At 39.0% G+C, this 26,924-nt stretch overlaps 1 long non-coding RNA gene across 5 annotated transcripts in view; it reads right to left on the minus strand.

The window, feature by feature from the left end:
* The window catches only part of LOC121037208 (uncharacterized), a 186,369-nt gene that overhangs the window by 135,632 nt on the left and 23,813 nt on the right, over positions 1-26,924 (minus strand). For 2 of the 5 annotated variants that reach the window (XR_005793648.1, XR_005793645.1), the window contains exon 5: positions 12,044-12,134. The exons of the other annotated variants lie outside the window; for them this stretch is intronic. This is a non-coding gene — a long non-coding RNA (uncharacterized LOC121037208). The remainder of the gene's footprint in view (positions 1-12,043; positions 12,135-26,924) is intronic. 5 annotated transcript variants of the gene reach the window in all.

Raw genomic sequence — 26,924 nt, forward strand, 5'->3', positions numbered from 1 at the left:
CAAAAAACCCATAGGTAACATATAATGATATAATTAAGACTTTGTGACTATTTGTATTAATGCTTCATGGCAGTATGATTTATGGAAAACGAAACCAAACCAAAAACATCAAACATGGGATGAGAAGCTGTGAATTCTAATGCCCCTGCTGCCCAATGGGAAGCTGAGGTGAAGTTATCTTTTCTCTCTGAATCTCAGATTCTTCATCTCCAAAATGTGGGATCAGAATGCCCAGTTCCTTTGAGGTTCAGAGGGCATAGGCTTCTTTTCACCCAAGATTTAAATGGCACCTGTCTCCCTCACCACCATCTGATCATGATGTATACTTTTGAATATTCTTCAATATTCAAAAGTCACATTCCAGCCAGACCATGTCAAGGTAGAACCATCTTCTGGTACAGCAGGTGGTGAGTGTTGGGTGTCCATACATACCACCTAGTCCTGGGGAACATTCTAGTTTCTTTTCAGTGGTTGGGGATGATCCATCTACACTACTTGTGCTGATTCTCTCCATTTCTCCAGAAACACAGACTTCACCTGACTATCTTGGAATCCAGTAATAATGAGTTTAGGATAGCTCCTCCATTCACAAAGTAAATGCCCAGCAGGTAAGTGCTTGCAGATGAATTTAAAAATAAACAAATAAAAATAAATGGATGAGTGTCAGAGACACAGACTTCCAATAGTGTCTTCCACCCTGGATCCATGAGAGCACATGGAGACATTCCATGATTTGAAAGAGGTCAGTTCCCAGAACTAAAGAATGGTACCGTTCACCTAAGTGCATTGATAACAATTTTGGGTTTTAATAAACTAAAGATGGGTAGATGGGGGTGCCTGGGGAGCTCAGTCAATTAAGTGTCCGACTTCAACTTAGGTCATGATCTCACAGTTCGTGCGTTCAAGCCTCGCATCAGTCTCTGTGCTGACAGCTTGGAGCCTGGAGCCTGCTTTGGATTCTGTGTCTCCATCTTTCTGCCTCTACCCTGCTCACACTGTCTTCTTCTCTCTCAAAAAATAAATAAATAAGTAAATAAACATAAAATTGTTTTTAAAAATATGGGTAGATGGATGCATTATGCTGATTAAAACAATAATAATGATGCTATGTACGTGCTTTGTTTTCCAAATTGGCAAGGGTAGAAGGCTCAAAAGTATAAAGCTAAGAAAGTTTTTCATATTCTTCTTGCCACCCAGTTCTGTCTCTGTTTCTCTCACCTTTTATAAGGGAATGGATCCCTCAACCTGTTTCTTTTTCCTTATTTCTCCAAATTACCAAAGACTGCTAGGAGAACCAGGGAAGCATATCTGCATTTTACCATAGAATCCTCCCTTCTACATGTACTTACATGAGTAAGCCTTCTACATGTACTCTTCTGTGGCCACTTGAGATAACCCCAGGGCATTTCCCCTGGGAGGAAAACTCAAACTGAAGCCTTGGATTTGTACCAACTCTTTCCATAATTTATTTTCCTGATTCACAGAGGAAGATAGAATCTCAAATAATACATTACACACAGAAAACACTGCCTTATTTAAAAAAAGGAAAAAAAAAGAAACACAGAAGTCAATAGAACTAACATTATGAAATGTATTAATTGAAACAAGATTGAGGTTTTGCACAAGGTGCTTACCACAGACTGAAAGGTCAGGGTGAGGATTCTGGTCCTTGTAAGGCCCTTGTTCCTTAAGACCATGTGTCCTACTACGGGAAAGGAGCAGAGTTTGTGTTTTGAAGGTTTTCCCCACAGAGCCATCCAGCATGATCCAGAGCTAGAAGAGCCACTGTTCTCTTCTCCTAGTGGCATCTACTGCACTGGAAAGAGCATCAGCCAACCCAGCCATCCATCACTTATGAAACATGTTCAAATGAAAAAAGAATGTATGCCTGTCTTAACAGATTGCTCTGAGGATAAAACAACATGATGTGAATGTGCCTTGTAAACTGTACATGGGAAGATAAATGGGAGAAGTGTTTTAATTGCTTTTAATTTATATCATTGTGAGGACTGAGAACTATGTACAAGGCACAGTGTTAGGCAGTATATACACTTTACTCACTTAACCTTCCCGCAAATCTTACATGTATTGCCATGCTTGTGCTACAAATAGAGAAACTGAAGTTCAGAAAGTCTAGGTGACTGAACCCTACTCTAGACTGTTACATGACAATGTGGGGACTACACCCCACTCTCTGACTCCAAGGTTTATTTTTTTATTTTATTTTTTTTATTTATTTATTTTTTATTTTTTTTTCAACGTTTATTTATTTTTGGGACAGAGAGAGACAGAGCATGAACGGGGGAGGGGCAGAGAGAGAGGGAGACACAGAATCGGAAACAGGCTCCAGGCTCTGAGCCATCAGCCCAGAGCCCGACGCGGGGCTTGAACTCACGGACCGCAAGATCGTGACCTGGCTGAAGTCGGACACTTAACCGACCGCGCCACCCAGGCGCCCCTGACTCCAAGGTTTAAATTCCACCAATAATTCATCTCTTTTCTTTGCCTTTATTTATCTTATACATAACACATATGGTATAAGGGAAAACCTTTGGCACAAAATCTTTACTTTCAGCAAAGTTTTAATGAATATCCCTACCAAATCTTGGAGAGTGACTGCCAACGAATCTGTCATTGGGTCTCAGCCAGCAATAAACTTGGTGTTCAGTGCTGAGATGGGGACTTAGGAATAGGACTCCTGAAGGGAGCGGTGTGTTGAGCCAAAAGGTAACATTTTATGTAGCTCCTTTGTGGGTTGTAACTGCATTCCCTTTAGTGCCCTTTCATTTCTCACTCTCAAGTGTGGGGGTGAGAAAGGAATTAATTATAGTGAGCCAGCGCTCCTGCCCACCACAGAAAGCTGCTCATAAACTGCCGGCTAGGGATAGATGTTCCTATAAAAAAATGAAATGAGAGCCTATTCCTCCCCTGGAAAAGACTGAGAATAGGCATTGCTCTACTTGTATTGAGAGATGCTTAGACTATTCAAAGGTTAGTCTTCCTTTGATGTGGCTTCCTTTTTGTACGAGAAGCCACATCCCTTGAAATTATAATATCGTCTCTCCCTTGTTCGGATACACCTGTTCACGTATATGTATGGATTCACATGCACACATTTCAGATACAAATATCACCTATATGTGGATGGACTCAGACATATGCAGTCACACACATACTCAGGCATACATGTGCGCACACGCACACACACGCACACACTTGAAACTGAAGACAGAAGGAATCAAGCTTCAGCTGGCTGAGTCTGACAGACTGCTCCTCAGATTCTAGGTCCATCATGCATTATCTAAAACATAAATTATTATCATTTCCTCTCCGATATTCAGTTTTCCACATTTATAAATTAGGTATAATACCATCTCTTAAAGGGATTGTTGTACAAACTGTGTTAAGAGATACAATTCACACAAAAATAACTTAGCACAGGAACTTGATGTGCAGCAAAAACTGAGGAAATCCTTTACAGACCATGTACGTTCCTAGGATCCAAATTTGCCAGGAATATTCTGCAAATAGGACAGGGGAATTTTTATTCAAGGGTGGAGAGTGGAGGCCCGGTTCCATATTCCATGTCCTGGGCTTCAAACAGATATCACTGTATTACACACAGTGCTTGTATATAGCCTGGAGAAAACAGAATTGAGAGCAGGTTTTGTTACGGAAAGGAACTGGTAGCCTTTAGATTTACATTCTTTGCAGTGAAAGAAAGAGAAAAGAAAAATTAAGACAATGAAAGGAAAAAGAAAGATTCTTGATAAAATGCAATAAAGGATGCATAATTCTTGGATATACCCAATAGTAATTGAAAAGAAATAAAAAGTCAGGGAACAGAGAGTAGAAAAAGAGCATTAATCTAGGAATCACAATGAACTGGAATCTGGTCCAGGTGCTACCACTGCCTGACCATAAACTTACTCAAATCACAATCCATCCTTAGGCTCCATATTGAATAAAAATTCCAACACTAAATACGAACACTTTCTTCACTAGATAGTCTATGACTTTGGTTCTAGTCTTATGAAAGAGTATGGATACCCAATGTTTTAATAAACATTAACAAAAAAAAATAATAAACAAACACAAACCTAATAAGAATGAGTATAAATGAACGCACATCACCATCAGGTAACTCCAGCTCTCCTCCAATAGTAAAATGTGGACTTATTCTACCTAGAATATTACAAAAATACTTGTCCAAACTCCACAGCTAATTATTAAGCAGATGGTTTTCAACTGCATGTAAGGAGGGAGGGAAAGAAAGAAGAGAGGAAGGAGGAAGGGAGGGAAGAAGGGAGGAAAGAAAGAAGAGGGACAAGGAGGAAAGGAGTGAGGAAAGGGATGAAAGGAAAGAGGAAAGAAAGGATAAACAGAGAAAAATTAGACATGATCGTTAGGAGTCAACAGGAATTGTACTCTCAAAGTGAAAAGTCACGTTTGTCTTTGTCACCCAATATTGTACAGACACATGATTTTGAAATGCACCCAATAGGAAAGGAAGAAGATCCAGAGAGAGAAATGAACCATGTATCTTTATATTAGCATTTCATAATAATTCATTGCTGTAGTTATGATTTTATAAAATAGTACTAAAATTCCATTCTAAAAATTACGGCTCTTCAGTGTAATGGTGACTCTTTTAGAAAATATAAGTCTCTTTGGAAGAACATCACTGACAGATAAGGAGACTATTCAATGTATATACACTTGATGGGGACTCTGAATTGTTCGCTGGGTCAATCTAGATGTTCATATCTAGAATTCTGCCAAAAATCTTTTTACTTAGATCTCTCTAATACAAATTTTTTACTGGCTTAGATAAATACATAAAATGCTTCTTTATCTCACTTATACGTAATATAAAACTGACGTGAAATGCCATAGCCATTGGAAAACAGTCGAGAAAAAAAAAGGTTTTGATCAGTAATTCCAATCCTACAATTTAGCCTAAGACAAAAATTAAGCAGATGCATTGGAATATAGAATATCCATAATAGAATAGCATTTCCTGGAGGATTTTCTATTCTACAATAAACCCTGTAGGAGTAACTCTAGATAATTATGATGTAATCATACAATGAAACATTCAAAAATCACATACAAAAGAAGATATATTGATACATAAATTATGATAGTACATTGCTAAGTGTATATTTGGTAATGAGATTATCTGATCAAGAATATAAGAATATATGCTTGAAAGCAAAAAGAAATTATGTCTGAAGAGTGAGAAGGTGCCTATTAGGTTCCCTAGTCTCCCTCTTTCACATTTGTTTACGTGTGTTTATAAAGTAACTTCTTTTGAGCAGTCACTAAATGGGAGGACTAGTTTATAGTTCTTTCATTTTACTTCAAACACAAGTGCTGGCCATGAGTATTAAAACAGTTATTATGTAGACTGTCCTGTTTGTCTTGGCTATCCTCAAGATTAGATCTAGTTTATGAATTTCTGATAGGAACATTAGAAAAGTGATGTTATGTGCTTTCAGTGCATCATGTCAGGAAGCACACTGATGTTATCTTGTCCTAATATTGGTAATGTTATCTTTGATAACATAATTAAGGTGGTATCCAGACCTTTTTACTGTGAGGTCACCCTTGTCCTCTTTGTAATAGTTAAGTAATTTGGGGCACATAATTTGAAATTATGTAGATATCCAGCAAAGACTGAGAAGCTCTCAATTACATTTTTAAACATCTTAACATAAATATGAAGATTTATTTTAAGCTCCCATGTGATTATAATGTGTGGTCAGTTTGAAAATGACTATCCTAGATGTACTGACTTGGGAAAATGCCAGAAGGGGAATTGTATACAGACTATGAGTATATTTAGAAAGAAAGATGGAATGAAAAATTTCTCAACCTACTACATAATGTGTATGGGCATAAAAGAAAACAAATGTGGAACTATCTGAAATACAGGAGTTTGATAAATTTGGTAAAGTAAAAACAGGTAAAGAAATATTCATTACATCAATCCTTATTGTTTCTTGTATGAATATATTTCATAATAATATTTGAAATTATGTTTAAAATTCTATATAAGTACACAGAACTTAACACAAGACGCCTCCCAGAAATAAAACGGGAAAATGATCATTATTTAAAAATGTATACTCTTGCATATTGTTTCAATTGTTTCAAACTATGTGTAATATTTTTGCAAGATGTTTATCTCTATACAGTTTTGTTTGCTTGTTTAATATGAATAAACTAATTCTCATATACATACAGTTAGCCTGTAACCTACCAATCCCAATACTCTTTCCCATTCCTATCTGGCTGCCTCACACTGAAGCGACCTCTAGAGGGCTTCTTACATTTTTTGAGCTGCTCTTACTTGATTTTAACATAATGTCACATAGTTGATTGGGGGAGAAAAGAGTACAGGAATCAGGTTCAATGTGTATCTCCCTAACTTAGAGGGTCCCTCTCTCACAGCTCAGAAATAAGTCCTGCTTTAGATACCTCTCCATGCTTGGCACTCGTTCCTCTGAGATCTCTCCTTTACCATTGTTCATACCACAGTAATTAAATAACCACAGAAAGAATCCTTTACACTTAGCCAAGGACAAGATGAAACCAGAGGGCTGTGCCCAAGGACAATTATCTGAAACGTATGTCAAGAGTCTTTGCTGTCATGTTACCTGCAGAGAACAAATAGACTAAACAGTAATTAAATACATTAAAATTATTTTAAAATAATTACCAGGTCCATTCAAACAAATGACGAAAACAGCAAATTTAAATTACATAAAGGGAATTGGAGAAGATTGTAGAGTAGCGGTATATACAGTGCTGGCAGCAAATGAACTTTTTTCCATCTTTTAAAAGGGCAATCTGAAGAGGTAACAAAAACATAAACAAGATATGCATTTTGACCTGGTAATCCCAACACTGATAGTGAATCCTTAGTGAAAAATAACCTTGAAGCAAGCAAGCAAGCAAACAAACAACAAATAGCAAAGAATAGGTAACTCAAATTCTAGTGGGGGGTTGTAAGGTAAATTTCAGTGTATCAGCTCAATAGACAACTGTGTAACCACAACAAATGAACTCTTGGAAGTCCATGTTGATGCTTAAAGAAGTTGATACAGAATCATCAGAATAGGAAGAGCCCTTAGAAATAGCCAAGTTAATCATACTTTTGGATGCTCAGTATCAGTTTTGGAGCTTGGTAATGTAGATCCTGAGGCCTCAAATCTCAACTGCCCGTTCAGCCACACCAGAGCCCAAGCTTCATTCCCATGCTTGGCTCTCCAAGGCCAGCTCTTTTCCACCTCATTATCCAGTTGGGTGTCTGAGATATCAGCAGATTTATTATGGCTGCCCTTATAGAAGTTTAACTACAGGGACTCTTATAGTCTCCTGGGATCCTGACCAGGAGGAATTCAAATGAATAATATAAAAACCTGAGAGTTTACTGCTGGAAGAATCAAGCTTTGCTAATTCTAGCTACTTTTCCCTTGCCAGCCTCCCTGCTTGCTAAAATGATTGTCAGAGAAAGGAGGTGTCAAAGAAATAAATTCACCAGAAGCAGTTCAACAGACAAGGAAGTCGTGTGTGTGTGTGTGTGTGTGTGTGTTGTTTGTTTGCTTGTTTGTTTGTTTTTTAAGCAGCTGGTGAGCTCGTGGAAAACTACTGGAGGGCATTGGGATAGAGTTTGGTCAATGTGGTTACACCATCACTTTCTGCTAATTGGTGCTTAATTGAAGTTAGGCTCCTGCCCACTCACAGAGACTGCAAGGTAATATGCCTATCTTCCCTGATGATCATATTTCAAAGGGAGAGTTCCTGTCCTTGACAAAGACATTCTTGGGTTATAAAACTGGCAAGGAAGGCTTTACATTTTAAAGGGCAGAGAAAACATTTATAATTCCAAGTGTTCTAAAGCAAATGCTTGAAGAAAATGGAAGTCAGGGGCCTCTTGTCAAAGGGAAACTTGTCTGAAGTTGAGTAACGCTGAGGGAATGCTAAGGCAGTCTTGGTCACAGAGAACATCTATGAGGGGACAGCTGGCTAGGATCATATTTGTTTGGAAATCAGAAAAAAAAAAGATCTTATCTTCTTGGACTTGTATTAATAATAGTACCATATTGTCATCAATTTCATTGATTTAAATGGTTGAGTAGACCAATGTATTTTTTGCACAGTTAACTCCTTATCAATTACATCTGTCATAGGCCATGTAAAAGCAGACTGTGGGAAGCCAACTCTACAACAGAAATTTGCATGCAGGAAATTTACTGGGGAGTGTTCTCAGGATGAAACTCTGAAGGGAAGTGAAGAAAACAGAGTTGGTCAGAAGGAGAGGTAGAAATGTGATGCCATCTCAATGAAAGTCTCAGGCAACACTGTGGTGAGTTTTAGAAGAAGGCTCTGCATAGTTGTACCTTATTAGAATGAGGTATCTAGGTCTTTATATACTTACTTGGTGAGTCATTGCATGTGAACTCTCCCCATAAACCTCCCTCCCTGGAAGGGAACATGGTCTTGGGTGACTGCCCTCTTCAGCTGAGGGCAATCACTGGCATGGGGAACTGGTCTGCAAGCTGATCATCCAATTTAAAGCATCCCATTCAGATTCTCCTTATCACAATTATAAAGGATGCCTTGTAATTTTTACATGAATCATCCCTGAAACTATCATGTTTATTTGTACAAATGTTTGTTGTGTCTCTCCTTCCATCTAGGATGTAAGGTCTGTGAAGATAACACTTGTGTTTTATTTATCTCTGTATTCCCATCACTTGGTATGGTTTGTGGGTTATAGTAAATAGTAATATTTGCTAAATCAATCAATCAATATGTTGAATTTTTGTGTATAAACAATTTGAAAGCTCTGAGAAATTTTTGATCCTACCTCCATAAGAAGCTCATTGCTGAAAAGCTCGGATTCTGAAGAAGTCCAACTCCTGAAGCAAACATCCTTTGAATCCTTTAGGGAATTCCCATCATTAGGGCATAGATTTTTTTTTTTTTTTGCTTTTTTTTCCTCTGTGACACTTAAAACACTATCTGACATTTAGTTGATATTTTGTAAGTATTTATTTAATGACTAAAATGGTTGAAATAGTAAATTAATCAGTCTTAATTCTGCCTCTTGGAGCCACATGAAATGAATCTGAAACTTTTCCTAATAGTAGCCATTTAGTTTCTGAAACTACCTTCCCACTTAATCTCTCCAAAGCAATGACTCTGACATCTTTTCATCATTTCTCAGATGACCAGTTTCCAAACTCCTTCAACATCATGGCCTGTTTTCTACAGACTAATTTCTAGTTCCCTCTACAACTAAGATAGAAGTTCCTTGAGAGCAGAGGCTATGCCCTATCCTTCTAATTCCCACCCTACCTAGTGTAGCACTTCACTTGCCTGCATTTAGGAGGTACATAATAAACATTTGCAAATGAAGTTGCTAGCCACTTCCGAGATTGCAAGTTGATAAAGTTTAGCTAAGCTGATTAAATTGCCATGACTAAACTTCTTTTCCTTCCCTTCTTCATTCTTTAGAGAACTTTTTTTTTTTTCATTTTTGTCTCTTTTTTTCTGTGTAACTTAACCCAAGGAATTATTCCTCCCTTCCAGGATCTAATTAAAGTTTTCCAGGGGCACCTGGGTGGTTCAGTCAGTTGAGCATCCGACTTTGGTTCAGGTCATGATCTCATGGTTGGTAAGTTCGAGCCCCATGTCTGGCTTGTGCTGGCAGCTCAGAGCCTGGAGCCTGCTTTGGATTCTGTGTCTCCCTTTCTCTGCCCCTCCCCTGCTCACACTCTGTCTCTCTCTCCCTCTCAAAAATAAATAAACATTTTAAAAAGTCAATAATTATAACTGCCAGGAAACACACCATGCCTTAGACTCTAATAGAAAGCACTTTCTTAAAAGCAAGGTGACTCTGTCTACAAATATTTCAGTTTTATATATTAAGTGATAAAATCCATAATAAAATAAGAATCAAAGGATAGAGTTAGAGAATATGGGTGCAAGAACATGAATTTGTTGCAAATAAGGTGTAAATAAAACAGAAGAATATCGTCTGGAGAAAGTTAGAATCTACAGCCTTATTAATACTCTCCATATTTAATGAAAATGGCCTCCAACAAGGCAGAAATAATTTGCACAATTCATTAGTCCATAGAGATCTACCATCTATCAGCTGTGCATGACCCATAATTCCCACTAAAATTTTATTTCCCTAGTCCCTCTTTTTGTCTGGACAGTAGTTTACACTGACATTGTATTAGAAACTATGTTTAGTACCAGACATCCAGTGGAAGATCTCAGGTATATATTGTCTTGGAGTAGTACCAACCCTTCATTTATCGGGTGCCCACTCAATGCCCAGAATTTTGGATGATGGCTCACTAAACTCACACAACATTCTCTGTAAATAATGATTAGCTTTCCATTTCATAGAAGATGCTATTGACTCTAAGGATATAAGGAATAACGTTGATAATATCCTCTAAAATGCATTGTTTTGGTGAGGATGTGGAGAAAGGTAACTCTCTAGCACTGCTGGTGGGAATGTAAACTTGTGCAGCCACTCTGGAAAACATTATGGAGGCTCATAAAAACTTTAAAATAGAACTACCCTACAGCCCAGCAATTACACCACTAGGCATTTACCCAAAGAAAACAAAAATAGTAATGTAAGGGATACGTGCACCCCAATGTTTATAGCAGCGTATCTATAATACCCAGGGGCACTGGGTGGCTCAGTCGGTTGAGCGTCCGACTTCGGCTAAGGTCATGATCTCATGGTTCGTGGGTTCAAGCCCCACGTCGGGCTCTGTGCTGACAGCTCAGAGCCTGAAGCCTGCTTTGGATTCTGTGTCTCCCTCTCTCTCTGCTTGTGCTCTGTCTCTCTCTCTCCTTCAAAAATAAATAAGAACATTAAAAAAAATTTATAATAACCAAATTATGGAAACAGCCTAAGTTTCCATTGACTGATGAATGGATAAAGGAGATTACGGTATAAGATTTTAAACACAAGCACACACACACACACACACACACACACACACACACACACACACAATGGAATATTACTCAGCCATAAAAAATAATGAAATCTTGCCATTTGCAATGACATGGATAGAGCTAGAGAGTATTATGCTAAGTGAAATAAGTCAGTCAGGGAAAGACAACTGCCATAAAATTTAACTCATATGTAGAATTTAAGAAACACAACAAATGAACAAAGGGGGAAAAAGTGAGAGACAAATCAAGAAACAGACTCTTAACTATAGAGAATAAACTGAGGGTTACCAGAGGGGAGACTGGTGGAGGGATGGGTTAAATAGGTGATGGGATGAGGGACAGCACTTGTTGTGATGAGCACTGGGTGTTGTATGGAAGTGTTCAGTTACTATATTGTATATCTGAAATGAACGGGAATTTAAATAAATCTTTACAAAAATAAAATGCATTGATTTTTTTTATGATATAGAAGACCCTTACATACACTATTTCAGTCACTCTTATGGCCATCCTATTAAGATGAAGAAGATCAGAGAGGTTAGGAGACTTTCCCAAAGCCACGGATGCAGAACTTAGGAATGGTAGAATTTAATCTACCACAAAACCCATGTTTTAAACCCTGACCTGTGATGAAGGGCAAACTGAGGCTTAGTGAGGTGAACTGATGGGCCCAGGATCACACACCTGATAAGTAAAAGAAGAAGTAACCCAGTATGTCTGACTCTAAAATGCATGTTCTTACCATTAAACATAAGATTGATTTCCTCAGTGTTTGAGCTGGGGGTGGAGAATATCTTGACTTGGGCCTAAACTGCTCCAGGACAGAGCCAGCCTTGTCCCTCAGGTAGTTGAGGAGATAGACAGTGCTGCACCTTGCCCATTTGCTCCTACACACCAGGGTAACTTTCCTTCTCTTTGCCAGCAATACTATATTGTTCCTCTTCTTTCTATTCCTTCTGCAAAACCCCCCTTCTCTGCCAACCCTTCACCCATTATTCCACAGAGCCGATGGGCTGTCCCGACTCTGCGTGTTTTCAGCACTTACCAATTCCTGGGGTACTTCATTAATCTGCACCTGTTTGTGTCCCTAAGTCATTTTCATGTGTATGCCCTCTTCTCAATTCAGCTTTATGTACCTGAAAGGCAGAAATAGAGGCTCTTATGGTTTTTGTAGTGGCCTTCACAGAGCCTGGTTCAATTCTTGCACACAACGAGGTTAATGGAATCAAGCAACTCCCCTCCCTTCCCCGGACACACTGATGTAAACTGCATGATGAAGGACAGACGACAGAGAGCCAAGGAGAATAAGCATTTGCAGGTGCTGTTCTTGTGGGAAAAAGTTGTCTTCAACACATGGTAGAAAATATTGCACCTATTGCGAAGAGTTAGACAATATCTCAGAGGTTTGCACTGGTTAGAGAGAAACTTTCCATTTCAGGGGCAGAGGACATATCAGGGAAGTCAAAGGGAAGGTGACATCTGAATTGAATTTTAAAAGATGGTAGTAACTGGGCATTTAGAGAGGGGAGGGTATTGAAAATTACAGAACAATGGAAACAAAGTCTTCAATGGGGTAACTGCAGTCAAACATGAGGAAGAGAAAACGGGCCCATTTGGTTAGGCACTGGATGCAGCAATTGAGCAAAAGAGAAATAATGTTTGAAAGGTGAATAAGGTCTAGACGTAGGAGAGCTTGAACAGCAGAACTTAGAGTTTGAAATCTAATCGGTAGACAAAGGGAAACCACAGGAGTTCTTAGTGTCAAAGAGCACATGATACGGTTTGGAAAAATTCAACTCCTTTACTATGGACAATAGGTTGAATGGGAACAGAGTGTAGGCAGGGAAACAAATTAGGAAGTTATTCTAGTAAATCAGAAAGAAGGAACAATGGTCTGAACCAGAGTAAGAGTGGAAGGTAGGGAAAGGTGGGGCGGGAGGTGGTGTTTGTGAGGGCTCCACAGAGAACAAATGCACAGGACTAAACATAGATGCCTATATGGGGGCAGGGGAAAGGAGGGAATGAATGCAAGGCCAAAATACCAAATCTGATGACTGAAAATGACAATAGCTAACATTTTGTGGTTGTATACCCTGTTCCATGTGTCATGTTAAGCACTTGATACATGCCTTAGCTCACTGAATCTTTATAATATTACGGCTGTGAAATAGGTAGCAGCTATGAAGTTAGATACTGCTATAAATCTCATTTCTAATTATGGCAATCAAAGCAACAAAAGGTAAATAACGAGTCCAAGTACACTCAGCTCTAAGTGACAGATCTGAAATTATGAACCCATGAAGTTAGGCTGCTCAGTCCACAGGCTTAACCATAAGACACAAATGTAGAGTCAAACACAGAAATGATAAACATGGACACCAAGTGAGTAAGGGGTGATTGGACAGAAGGATTCCAAGAACCATCATGGAAGACAAAACAAAAACAAAAACAAAACCAAAACACTATGGTGGGGTCACCTGGGTGGCTCAGTCAGCTAAGCATCTGACACTTGATTTCAGCTCAGTTCATGATCTTGTAGACATGAGACTGAGCCCAGCATAGGGCTCTGTGCTGAGCGTGGAACCGACTTGGTATTCTCTCTCCTTCTGCCTCTGCCCCCCCCCCCAATTGCACATGCATTCTGTCATACAAACTCTCTCAAAACATGGAAACACTGAAGAACATGGGATAGATTCAACCAGGAAGATGCAATAATAACTGGTCCCACAAATTGAATGTTAATTGTCCCAGGTAACGCACAACACATTTTAGATACTTTTCCTATTGAATGTATGTAAATGCATTATGAAGTAGGCACTATTATTACTATTCCCTTTTTACAAATGAAGAAGCTGAGGATCCGAGTACTTTAGTAACTTGCCTAAACTCACACAGGTCCTACACAAGGCTGCTAGGAATTGAACCCAGGGTACTGTGCCAAAGCCTATGCTTACAGCCTTAATGCACGTATGCCCAAGGTTGACAGCTGCCAATAAGAAAGCGGACTCAGTAATAGCCATTTATATAGTGACTAAGATGTAGTACTGATCACAATTCTTCAATCTGTGATATTTTTGTGAATTTAAAAACAGAGATTCATTGGGGCACCTGGGTTGCTCAGTCAATTAAGCGTCCATCTCTTGATTTTGGTTTGGGTCATGATATCATGGTTCATGAGATCAAGCCCCACATCAGGTTCTGTGCTGGGCATGGAGTCTGCTTAAGATTCTCTTTCTCTCTCTCTCTCTCTGCCCCTCCCATGCTCTCTCTCTCTTTCAAAATAAATAAACTGTAAAATGTAAAAAAAAATAAAAATAGAGATTCATTAATATGAGCTGCAGGACCACAGGTATATATACTGTAACTATACCAGGAAAGTTAGGATGTAGGGAGGCCCTACCAAGAGGACATGGGCATTCGTTAAAAGAACAGTGTTTGCAGACCTGTGAGAATAGAAGCCAGACAGTCCTGGACTGAGGAGAAAATTGAAGATGAGGAAGAGGAAGAATTGACAATTACATGTCTTCTTCAAAAAGTATGAAGATGTAAAGAAGCAGCCAAAGAGGGAGACTGGGAACTGACTGTTGCCTGGGCTGGCATGTGGGCACAGGATGGACACCCAATATATATCTGAGGGCACACTATCAGAGACAAAGAAAGGGGCTGTTTTTGTTTATTTTGCTTTGCTATTTTTTTTATCATTTGTTCTCTAAGAGGAATATTGACCATATCTGTGAGCAGAAGGGAAGGACCCAGAAGGAGTCCTTTAGTGAGAGAAAGAGCATGCACAAACATGCACGTGCAAGTAGCAGAGGGGCAGAGAGAGAGAATTCCAAGCAGGCTCCATGCTGTCAGCACAGAGCCCAACAGGGGACTCAGTCTCATGAACCATGAGATCATGACCAGGTCTAAAATCAAGAGTAGGATGCTCAACCGACTGGGCCACCAGGCACCCCAGAAATTAATTTTCTTAAAGAGATAATATGATGGCCAAAAGATATATAAGTGTGAACGAGACAGCTATGTAGCAAGAATTGCCTAGCTCCCTGGTTAAAGACAAGTAACAGCCAAATGCACTCTAGACCTCACTTAGTAAGTAAAGATGGGGTGTCTACTGAGTGTCTGGCACCTGAATAAACACACTAGTATAAGTTGGGCCCTTCCTTGCAGAGACTTTTCAAATACAATGGTTATCTCAGGATGAGGGACCCGGCAGCGTGGCAAAGCCCCCGGACTAAGCCGAGAAAGCTCTGCTCCCAGTCAGATCACTGGTTAGCTTCACTTTGAACTAGACAGTCTTCCTTTCTGTCAAGAGGGAAACCAAACCAGAATCAGTGATTCAAAAATGCTTATAGGTTTATACAGGAATATGATGACAAATCCTTTATTTTTTATTTAATTGAATCACAGTATATTACCAAGTACATGTAAAAGATGGACAGCTTGCTGAATTTTCACAAAATGAGTAGATTAGTATAATGTCACCTGAATCAGCACACAAATACTACTGGCACCCTAGAAATGGGCCTTACCTCATTCCCTTCCAGTCTCTCCCTAGACCCTCCCTATCTATCTCTTGATGATAACCCACTGCCCAGACTCTTATCAGCAGAGATTAGCTCCACCTGTTTATATCACTTCTAAAAATGGAACTATACAGTATGAGCTATTTTGTGTCTGGCTTCTTTCACTCACCATTAGGTTTATGAGATTTATCTTTATTGTAGAGTGTCATGTTGAAGAGTTTAGTGAGGCATGTTTTAAATATAAGAAAAAAGTAAGAAAATAAAGTCTGTTTTTCATAAAGCTAAATTTATTCAAAATAAATTACTGTCATTTAATTTGAGATGATGTGCTTCCATCCTTTTGGTGATAAAAAATGTTCTTTTTGGAAATCTTTTGTTGACTGCTGGAAGTTTGGTTTTGATGTTTTATTTATTTTGCTGTTTTTGTTATTTTATTTTAATCTTAAACTGATACCTTGTCAAAGTCAGCCCCAAATTATACTCAAAATTTTGATCAGGTCTTGAAATCCCCAAGCTTGGGTTCCACAGGGCAAGGAGTCCGTATATTCCCTGGCTCTGCGATTTATAGCCCAACTAGAATCTCTGGGCTTTGGTTTTGCTTTCCTTGATTGCCAACTCCTGTGGGCAGATTCCCAGAGGTGCCCACAAAAGCCACAGATACCAATTATTGATGTACTTTGACAAGAATAAAAAGTGGGAAAGGTGTGTTTTTTTTCATGCTTGTCATCCACAGTTATAAATAACAAACAAGAGTGTCAATTTCCCTAAGTAACAATAGGTCAGATTGAGTTTTATCAGAAGTGCTTAAAAATTGCCAGAAAGTCTGGAGTAGTAGGGGATCAATGACCCATACGCAAGAAAGAAGAGGACAAAGATAACAAGCATGAGATTTCTATGCCCCAGTGAATTTCTGGACAAGGAAAACGTGTGCTGGGCTGGTGATCCTTACGGAAAGCCTCATCACCAGAAGTAGATTCTAAAACAGATGCTAGTGGCTCCTAGCATGTATTCAACTAACAAATATGAGTTACTTAATTCCCTAGAAAAGAGGATAAAACCAAGCATACCAGTCAGAGTTGGAATAGCATATGTGATTGCAAACAAGCATCACATACATGCTCACACACATGAAGAGAAAGAAAAGAGAAAGGGATCCCAGTACACTTGGTTCTTAAGGGATAATTGTCTGGTGGAAGTAATGGCACCTGTGATGGAATCCTCCATTGAGATCTATTCAAAACAGAAGCTTCCTGAAGGCAGAATTCAGACCTCCCTTCCCTAAGGGAGTTCAAGTACATATTCAGCTTCTGTCCCTTAAAGAAAGCCATTATGGGATAACTCTAGTTTTAAACAAAATCAGTTTGTGGCTCCGTTTGCATTACCAGTTGTGAAAAGATACAGCACCCAAATTATTGCAGCTAGATGGTTACTCTTTTGCAACTGAGATGAAAGACATTTTAAATACAGTGTTTAGAAACTTATGTTATATAAGACACACACACATAACATGATATGTACATTTGTTTCTAGAAGAAAAAAATAATTTGTTTCTTCCTTGTTAGCATTCAACACTTTCCTTCCTACCTCTGTTTCTGTAACGTAGTCACCTCCTATTTGCGTGAATTCTTCAAGGTAAGTCCTTCCTCTGCCACTTCTCTCAAATGAGAGCCAACGAGGCCATATTCTTCCCTTCCTACCTCCTGGAAAAGCCTAGATGTAGGTTGGTGACCTAGTCTTAGTCAGTTAGATTTTCTTCTTTAGAACTTTTAATCTTGATCAAATTATACTTAGAATAAGGGAATATCTGAAACTCAATGGTGCATGAACCTTACTGTCCCTTTGGTAGAATATTAGCTGTGGTTCCTGCTGCCCTGCCCCCAGGGCTAATGATAGATAGTTTTCCAGTAAATCCCTCTCTCACTTAAAATATATATCTATATATATATGTATGTTTTTGATAAAGATAAGCAAAATTTACTTCTGTGGTTTTCAAACAAAACAATTTCTGAGGCATGAGCTTGTGACCTAACATGTACCCTAATTAATACATTTTGATTTTTCAAAGGCAATGAACATATTTTTTTTACATGTCCTCATTTTATCAATGAAATAAAGTGGATGTTCAACAAAACAATTAGTTTTCACTTCCTGACATTGCCAACAGGCAGGAAGAACCTTTAAGTGACCTCACTGCCCAAAGATTCAAAGCTTAAGTATGACGTTTCTTGAGGAGAGGCAAATAGAGGCAACTTAAAATCTCCTAGAGAGGGTATAGTTTCAAATAATTGAGTTTTGATATTAAAGTGTAAGAACAGAAATAAATATGCCGTTTCTGCTTCAGGATGTATTGTTCCTGATGCCTTTATTTTGATTTTTACAGTTAGTGAGAGGATTACATGTCAAGTTAATTCCTTGACTTAGCATTGAAGGAAGATTCCTTTTTTCTTTTTTCTTTTCTTTTCTTTATTTTTGTCTTTTCTTTTTTCTCTTCTCTTCTCTTCTCTGCAGGCTCCACGCCCAATTAGGAGCTTGAACTCACGAACCTCAGATGAACAGTCCCATACTCTACCCACTGAGCCAGCCAGGCACCCCTAGAGAACATCTCTTCTAATTTGCATCAGATCGGGCTCATATACACACACCCTCTAATTACATATGACACAGAGTAGACAGTGGAGTCCAAGAGAGGGAAGGGCATGTGGATCTGTCTTTCTCTTTATACCCTGAAGACATTCCATGCACTGGTGCCCAAAGACATGACCTTGGGAATTTAATCCCTTCCATGCCATTGGACACTTGACATAGTGTACCTGAAACTCTTGCTGTTCCTTGACCCCTGAGAAAGCTTTTATAGGGTCCTGAATGTGATCACTTGTGACTGAAGATACAGTTCCATCCACAACACAACCATAGGTGTCTCTTTCCTTTCAGGTCTCAAGAACTTCCCCAACACATCCAGTTCCCTTAGTAACCTGTTTGAATCTGAAAATGACAAATGCACCACGGAGGATGGCTTTAGTTGAAGGGTAGCAGAGAGAACTGTGGAGTCACACTGCCCCTCAGTAGCTACATAGACTTCTGTGAGACACCTGGTTTCTCTAAATCTGTTTCCACTCATATAAAATACAGCTATTATACCTTTCACATCATAGGTCTGCTGTATTCAACAAAATGATAAATGTGTAGCCATTGGAAGAGAGCCTGGCACACACAGAAAATGCATGATAAATGTTCACTGTTTTCCTGCTTTGACACATGAAATTTCTGGAAACTTGGATGTCAATGCTTATGGTGATCCCATAAGCAGTGCCACCTTTGTAGTTGTTGTTGTTATATGAAAGTGACACAGGTAACCCAAGTTCCATATTGAATTGTCTTTGAACAAGGTTCACAGGGATAGTGATGGGCTGCACAGATTCATTCTTGCTCTCCCTTGGCTGGTTGCTGCTGAGTCCAGGGCTGCAAAGGGGTAGACCTTGTGTCTCAAGATTTCCCTGGGAAGGGAAAGAGATCACAGCATGCCCACTGGGATGGTCAGCAACACAAACACTCAGAAACAGAGAAACTGTGTTTAAGAGTATAATGAATGCTGGTCATTTAGATTGGTTGTCACTTCACAGAAATCTATCAAAAAGGAGAGTGCCCCACCTAATGGGAGGAACATGGACTTGTGTCATTTGAGAGTGAGCAAATCTGGACCTTCAGGCAGATGGTTGGCATCATGATATAGTACTTGTAGCCCAGAGAGAGAGGCTCAGGATTGAAAACAAAACATAGAAACAAACAAAAAACTAACAACAAAAAAAGGGAAAATGGAAATACACCAATCCATGCACAGGTACCTGCTGCATCTTATTGTTTCTAGGTGTCACCATGCCTTACAAGTCAGTATTATTAATCATCACCATACTTTATAAGAGAAGAAGAAACTGAAGTTCAGAAACAGAGCACTTATGTAGGGTCACACAGCCAGTATATGGTGGAGCCAGAGTTAGACTCCTCTTCACCCCACCTAGATAGTACCTTCGCCCTCCCAGGGAACCACAAGGGGTTTGAGCAGGAAACCAAAGCTGTATCTTAGACAAGGAGGATATTCAGTAGCTCAATTCCCAGCCTGATAATCAATAATGTCAAGGGCACTTTCTTAGACATGGACACAAGGAAGTACTGGGAATCCTTTGCCAGAAAGAGTATTCAGAATCAGATTAGCACTCAGCTTGACTCCTCTTGACTGACAACTGCCCTTTAAAGCATTTTGCTATGGAAAGGGCAGTCAGGATCCCTGTAGTGCCATCATTTTTTTTTCCCCAAACAGTCTAGGGACATCTATTTTTGCAGTGATCCTCAGAGAAGATTTTTATTTTAAGAGCATTTTTTTTTTCAGCAGGGGAAGATTATTTGGAGTCAGGGGTGGGACTCAGCCTGGGGAATGTTTTTGGTCCAAAATGATATATAACAATGAAATGACAGTATTGGTTTTCTTGTGATGCTTGTTAAACATCCATTAAATGCCCAATGTTAACCCTGTTTGCTCCACTGCATTAAAGATAGTAAAAGGTGGAGGTAATGGAATAAAATATTAGCTTACAAACCGTTAGGAAACATAAAAGGCAAAACATACAATGAGAGCCTTTATTTATAGTATTTAAACTCTCCCTGGCTTTCCCAGGACCAGTTATGGGCAGCTTAATTAGACACTATCCTAATTCAGCATAAGGAGACCCTAGGGGGCATATTTTATACCTTCAAACTATAAGAGCAAAAAAAGCTTTGCATCTGAGCTTTTGTTCTGGTGATGTTTAAGCAGTTTAGAGGATACTCATGAGTCACCGAAAATACTCCTCCTCTGGTCTCCTAGGAGGTCAAAGAGGATGATAGCACTGACATGCTTGAATGGAGGGAATCATTTGCCACACACTCTCCAGGTCCCCCGTTCCCATTAACCTGAAGTTCTGATTCCACATCGTATCATGCTGACAACCTCTATTTCCACAGCATGCTCTGGATCTAAGGAGCTGGGCTCCAGCTATACTCACAAATCAACACTACTCTGAGGAGTCTTAGTGAAATTTTCTACAATAAGCAGGATTTTTTGCATTTTAACATCTTCAAAGTTCTGGATGCATCTTAGAATTAGTGGAATATAATAGTCAATATCATCCAGTTGGCAGTTACAATGCCAAAACCTTGGCACTATAGTGGGCAAAAACCTTCTATAGACAGCTTCTGGAAATATCAAGATGGTACCATTATAGAACCAATGAAATACGACCATATATATCTAATATTTACTGACCAGTTTCCATGGACTGATAGTTATCTAGTGCCACATTAATGCTGTCTAACCAACAACCATAAAACCTCATTGTTAAACAATAGTTAACATTTATTTCTCATGGGTCTGTGGGGTGATTGAACAATTCTACTGGTCTATGCCAGGCCCAGCTAGACTCACTGTGTGTGTGTTGTCTCTGGTCAGCTACAGCTCCTTAAGTGTTTCTACTGATTTTGGTTGAACTTCCTCATATTTGAGAGGTAGCTGGCTCCAGGCTAGTAATTTGGGATACATTTCCTTACTCTTTGGGTCTTTCACTTTCAGGCAGATTAGCCTAGGCTTGTACTCATGGTAGCAGGATTCCAAATGAGGAGATGGACCCATGCAAGCAGTTTTTCAAGCTTCTGGATGAATAATACCTTTTCACATTTTATTGGCCAAAGCAAGCCATTTATTTGCTTAAGTGCAGAAACAAACTTGATGATTTTCATCTCTTCTGAGTTCTCTTTGGAATACTGTAACACTTAGCTGGAGATGGTCATCTGCTGCCCCCTTAGGGTTGGTGATCACTGTTCAGTCCACCACCTCCAGATCTGACAACCTAACTCCTAAGACTTATCTACTTGGTATCTGTGGCTTTACAGACTTTGCACATTATTTAATTTTTAACATCTATCCCTTTAACTAACATTGCAATTAAAAACTACAGTACTTGAAAATAGAGAAACACATCTTCCTTTTAAACTTATCTGTCCTCCACAAAGCCAAAGTGTTAGTCCCTCATACAGGACCCTTGTGGGGATTCCATTACATCTCTTGTAAGGAACTAGAAAATCACCAATTATTGAAGGAGCCAAGGTCAAAATCTTGCTCAAGATTGGTAATCACAGTTGCAATTCCTTATAAACCTGACTGACAAAATTTCTTTCTCTGTATCAATTGATGAGAATGACTGAGAATTGTTGGAAGCTAGTAATGATAGTGCTAGACTTACACTGATTACTGGTCTTACAGATGAAACTTGAATAGCTAAAAAGGTGAGTCAAAGAAATAGGGCCTGTTCATCTGGATTTATTTTGTAATTTTAGCTTAATGACCATTTTCTCCAAATATTTAAAAAATATGTAGTTAAACGTGAGGAAAAAATAATTCTTTCATGCCACATGTTTATCCTGAAATCATCCTTTTGAGATAGGTGTATTACCATTTGATTGTGGTGTTCAGTCTTCATGGGGCCATCTCACCAAATTTATTTCTCTATAACTTAAATGTTACCTGACGGCAAGGTCCGGGAAAAATGCTTCAGACCAGGAGGGCACCTATTATATTTTATTTCTTATGCTTGAACAATTAAATAAAACTTTGCTCTGTAGGCTACCTTGGGAAATGACAGGTTTAATGGCCTGGTAAACGAACACTGGAGTTGCCATTACACTTGAGGTATAGTCTGTTTAAACTTCAAATCAGCTACAATTCAGGGCTTACATTTCCTGAGCAGGTGAGATAGAAGAGACTTCAGGATACAGTAGAGACAACTAAATCCTAAAAAAGGAGTTTTCAGATTACATACATACACACACACACATTTTAATTTTTGGCAATGCAGACCAATGTTATATTTTTTTAACTACCTTTTTAAATATAATTTATTGTCAAGTTAGCTAACATACTGAGTATATAGTGTCTCTTGGCTTCGGGAATAGATTCCCATGATTCATCACTTACATACAACACTCAGTGCTCATCCCAACAAGTGCCCTCCTCAAAGCCCATCACTTATTTCCCCACCCACGCCCTCTCCCATTAACCCTGTTTGTTCTCTGTATTTAAGAGTTTCTTATGGTTTGACTCCCTCTCAGTTTGTAACTATTTTTTTCCTTCCTTCCTCCAATGGTCTTCTGTTAAGTTTCTCAAATTCCACATATGAGTAAGAACATATAATATCTTTCTTTGAACGGCTTATTTCACTTAGCACAATACCCTCCAGTTCCACCCATGTTGCTGAAAATGGCAGGATTTCATTCTTTCTCATTGCCAAGTAGTATTACATTGTATATATAAACCACATCTTCCTTATCCATTCATCAGTTGATGGACATTTAGGCTCTTTCCATAACTTGGCTATTGTTAAAAGTGCTGCTATAAACATTGGGGTATAAGTGCCCCCATGCATCAGCACTCCTGTATCCCTTGGGTAAATTCCTAGCAGTGCTATTGCTGGGTTGTAAAGTAATTCTACTCTTAATTTTTTTTAGGAACCTCCACACTGTTTTCCAGAGTGGCTGCACCAGTTTGCGTTCCCACCAACAGTGCAAGAGGGTTTCCGTTTCTCCACATCCTCACCAACATCTGTTGTTTCCTGAGTTGTTAATTTTAGCCACTCTGATCAGTGTGAGGTGGTATCTCAATGTCGTTTCAATTTGTATTTTTCTGATGATGAGCAATGTTGAGCATCTTTTCATGTGTCTGTTGGCCATCTAAATGTCTTCTTTGGAAAAGTGTCTATTCATGCCTTCTTCCCACTTCTTCATTGGATTATTTGTTTTTCAGGTGTTGAGTTTGGTAAGTTGTTTATAGATTTTGGATACTAACCCTTTATCCTATATGTAATTTACAAATATCTTCTCCCATTCTGTTGGTTGCTTTTTAGTTTTGTTCACTGTTTCCTTTGCTGTGAAGAAGCTTTTTATCTTGATGAGGTCCCAATAGTTCATTTTTGCTTTTATTTCCCTTGCCTTTGGAGACATGTCAAGCAAGATACCGCTGCAGCTGAGGTCGAGGTTGTTGCCTATTTTCTTCTCTATGGTTTTAATAGTTTCGTGTCTCACATTTAGGACTTTCACCCATTTTGAGTTTATTTTAGTGTATGGTGTAAGAAAGTGGTCCAGTTGCATTCTTCTACATGTAGGTGTCTAGTTCTCCCAGCACCATTTGCTAAAGAGACTGTCTCTTTTCCATTGGATACTTTCTCCTGCTTTGTCAAAGATTAGTTGGCCATATATTTGTGGGTCCAATTCTAGGTTCTCTATTCTATTACCCTGGTCTATGTGTCTGTTTTTGTTCCAGTACCATACTGGCAAAGAACACAGAACCAAGAAATAGACCCACAGAAATATAGTCAAATGACCTTTGACAAAGAAGCAAAAGGCAATTCTGTGGAGGAAGGGTGGTCTTCTCAAAAGACAACTGGGACAACTGGACAACCACATGCAAATTAATTAATTAACAAACATTAACTCAAAATAGATCAGAAACACAGATTTAAAATACAAAACTATAAAATCCCTAGAGATTAACAAAAGAAATTTAATGATTACATTTTGCAATGACCTTTTAAATATAGCAGCAAAGGAATGATCCATGAAAGGCACAATCCACTTTGAAAGACTGTAAGACGGGGTGCTTTTCACAAAACTAAACATATTGTTATCATACAATTCAGCTATAACATTCCTTGGTATCAACCCAAGTGAGTTGAAAACTTAGGTCTACTCAAAAACCGGTACACAAATGTTTATAGCCACCTATTCAGAATTATTAAAACTTGCATCAACAGAGATGTCCTTCAAAAGGTGAATAAGCTGTGGTGCATTTACACAATAGAATATTGGCTCGAAACGGAAATGAGCTACCAAGCTATATTAAGGCACGGAGCATCCTTAAATGTATATGGCCACATGAAAGATGTCAATCTGAAAAGCCTAATCCTATATGATTTCAACTCTATGACATTCTGGAAAGGACCTAACTATGCAGACAATAAAATGATCAGTGGTTGCCAGGAGTTCAGGGGGAGAAGGAATGTATAGGTGGAGCATGGAGAATCTTTAGGAGAGAAACTACTCTGTATAATGATATAATAGTAAGCACATGTCACTATCCATTTATCAAAAGCCATAAAGTGTACAACGTTTTGAATAATTCCTAATGCGAACTATGATTGATAATCATGTGCTAACATTGGTTCATGGACTGTAGCAAATGCACACCGTGTTGTGGGATATCGAATGTGAAGGAGCCTGCATTGTGACGAGGAGAGGTTATGTGGGTACTCTCATTCTGCTCAATTTTTTTTTGTGACTCTAAAACCGCTCTAAAAATAAAATCTATTACTTAAGAAAAAAAAAGAATGAGGTAGATTTGCAACATAGGTCTAAACAAAAAAAAAATGAAATCTATTGTCAGGGTAAAAGTAAGCAAGTTGCTTAACATTCAATGTATGAACTGATTTTTCTGGGTGGGTGTCTCTGTTGAAATATTATTTTTATAAATACATACACAATTAATTTGTAAGCTCCTGAAAACATCAAAAGAAAAAAAAACTAGTTAATGGTGGGTATCTATAAGTGGTAATTTAATAATGGGTGATTGTCACATTAGATATTATAATTTATATTGCTAGATACTTATTATTATCAAGTATGTGTTGCTTTTGTAGTCAGAAAAAAAGTGGAATGATAAGAAAAGCAAACAAGGATTACAATCAAATACAGGTGTTTACGGCAACACCTGAGTTTTCTCTTCAAGTTGGGGCAGGTTGGGATACCCCTGGAATTTTTGTCCCTCTGGTTCCTGTTCTCCTGTTTGGGGCCCAGTTTTTCTGCTGGGTGTCAGCTCTACCTACACTGGCTGTGTCCCTCTCCCTTGGGAAAACTGGGCACATGCTCATGAAACCTGCCTCTTATTTCCCGAATGTTCCAGGAAACACAGGCAGTGAGCAAAGAGCCCCGAGGCCCACCTGCATTTCTTGCAAGGGACAACACTTCAAAGGAGGGGGGCCCCACTTTGCTGTGTCTCCTGTTCTGCTGGATGCCAAGTCCGTCTACCTGCCACCCACAAAATCTAACAACCCCACAATACTGAGGGGACAGAAAACATCCATTCCTCTTGCAGACAGCACAACAAAGAAAAGAGAAGCTATTTTTATTTTCAAGCAGCCCACACTTCTGAATGTCTTTAAATGTGAAGAAGAGAGGCGGCTTTCCCTCTCTCCCACTCCTCCTTCTCAAAGTTTCTCTCTTCCTTGTTTTTATAAGATAATTCTTATCTGTTATTTTTGTCTGCATTAGGACCAAAGTTAGAGGGTTAAAGGATCTGGCCTCTCTGGTTGTTGAAATCTACCATAGGAAAAGGTAAGAACCTAGAACTTTCATTTCTCTCTACCACAGCCTACCACTATGAGGACACCTGTCCCCAGATACAGGCATCCTCACTACTGGGACCAGGTCGTTGTGGGAGGTGACTTTTCACCTTTCCTAATAGGCACAAGAGATACACCATTAGCAGTTTCTCATCTGCACAAACGGAAACCTGTGTCCTCAGAAAAGTCTGGACAGCACACCAGGCCCAATAAGGTTGTTCCTCTGGGCTGGAGATAAAACACATATGGAGTAAGGCTGTGTCTGGGCTTAGCCATTTGTAGTGGCTTTTGAGAATTCTACTGAGACTAAGCAACTACAAGTTTCTGCTTGGTTTTATTTTGATTTAACAGTTCACCATATGCTATTGCCTCAAATCAGCCAGGCCCCATAGGTGATAACACATAGTTTTTATCCATTCCACAAGGGTAGTATTGGCCCATGATGGAGGCAGCAGCTGGTTCTCTATGAGTGGCAGTGCCTTTGGGGAGATGTGGGTGACTTCTTTCAAAAATGATCACTTCTATATTGGGGAAAACCCCTTCCATCAGTCTTGCTACAGGTTTATGAGGCTATGCCTTTCCAGTCATGTGATTTTGATAGTTACCAAAGATGAAACAATTCTTTAAGCAAAGCCCAGTATCTAAGACACTAATACTCCTTGGAAATATAAGTGTGGGGCAAGGTAAAGCGATTGTCTTTCAGGCTAAGTTGATGGCCTAGAAATCTTTTATTGTGTATGATTTTTTGTGTAATTTTGTGATTTTATTGTATAAGATCCATTTCTTAAATTTACCTGACAAAATTCACTGGAGACTTTTAAAAAACAGATTTCTAGTCCCCTATCTTGGTGATTGGTCTATAAGTCTGCAGAGAAGTGGGGTATTGCCCCCTTTTTGATTTCCCCAGAAGACCGATCTGATTATATGGGAGTGAATCCTTTGTGCTGCCAGGGCTATGCTCTAACAAGCAAGGGAGCCTCAGATT

The sequence above is a fragment of the Herpailurus yagouaroundi genome, unplaced genomic scaffold (assembly GCF_014898765.1).
Source record: "Herpailurus yagouaroundi ecotype Mexico unplaced genomic scaffold, PumYag 163, whole genome shotgun sequence".
Taxonomy (NCBI): Eukaryota; Metazoa; Chordata; class Mammalia; order Carnivora; family Felidae; genus Herpailurus; species Herpailurus yagouaroundi.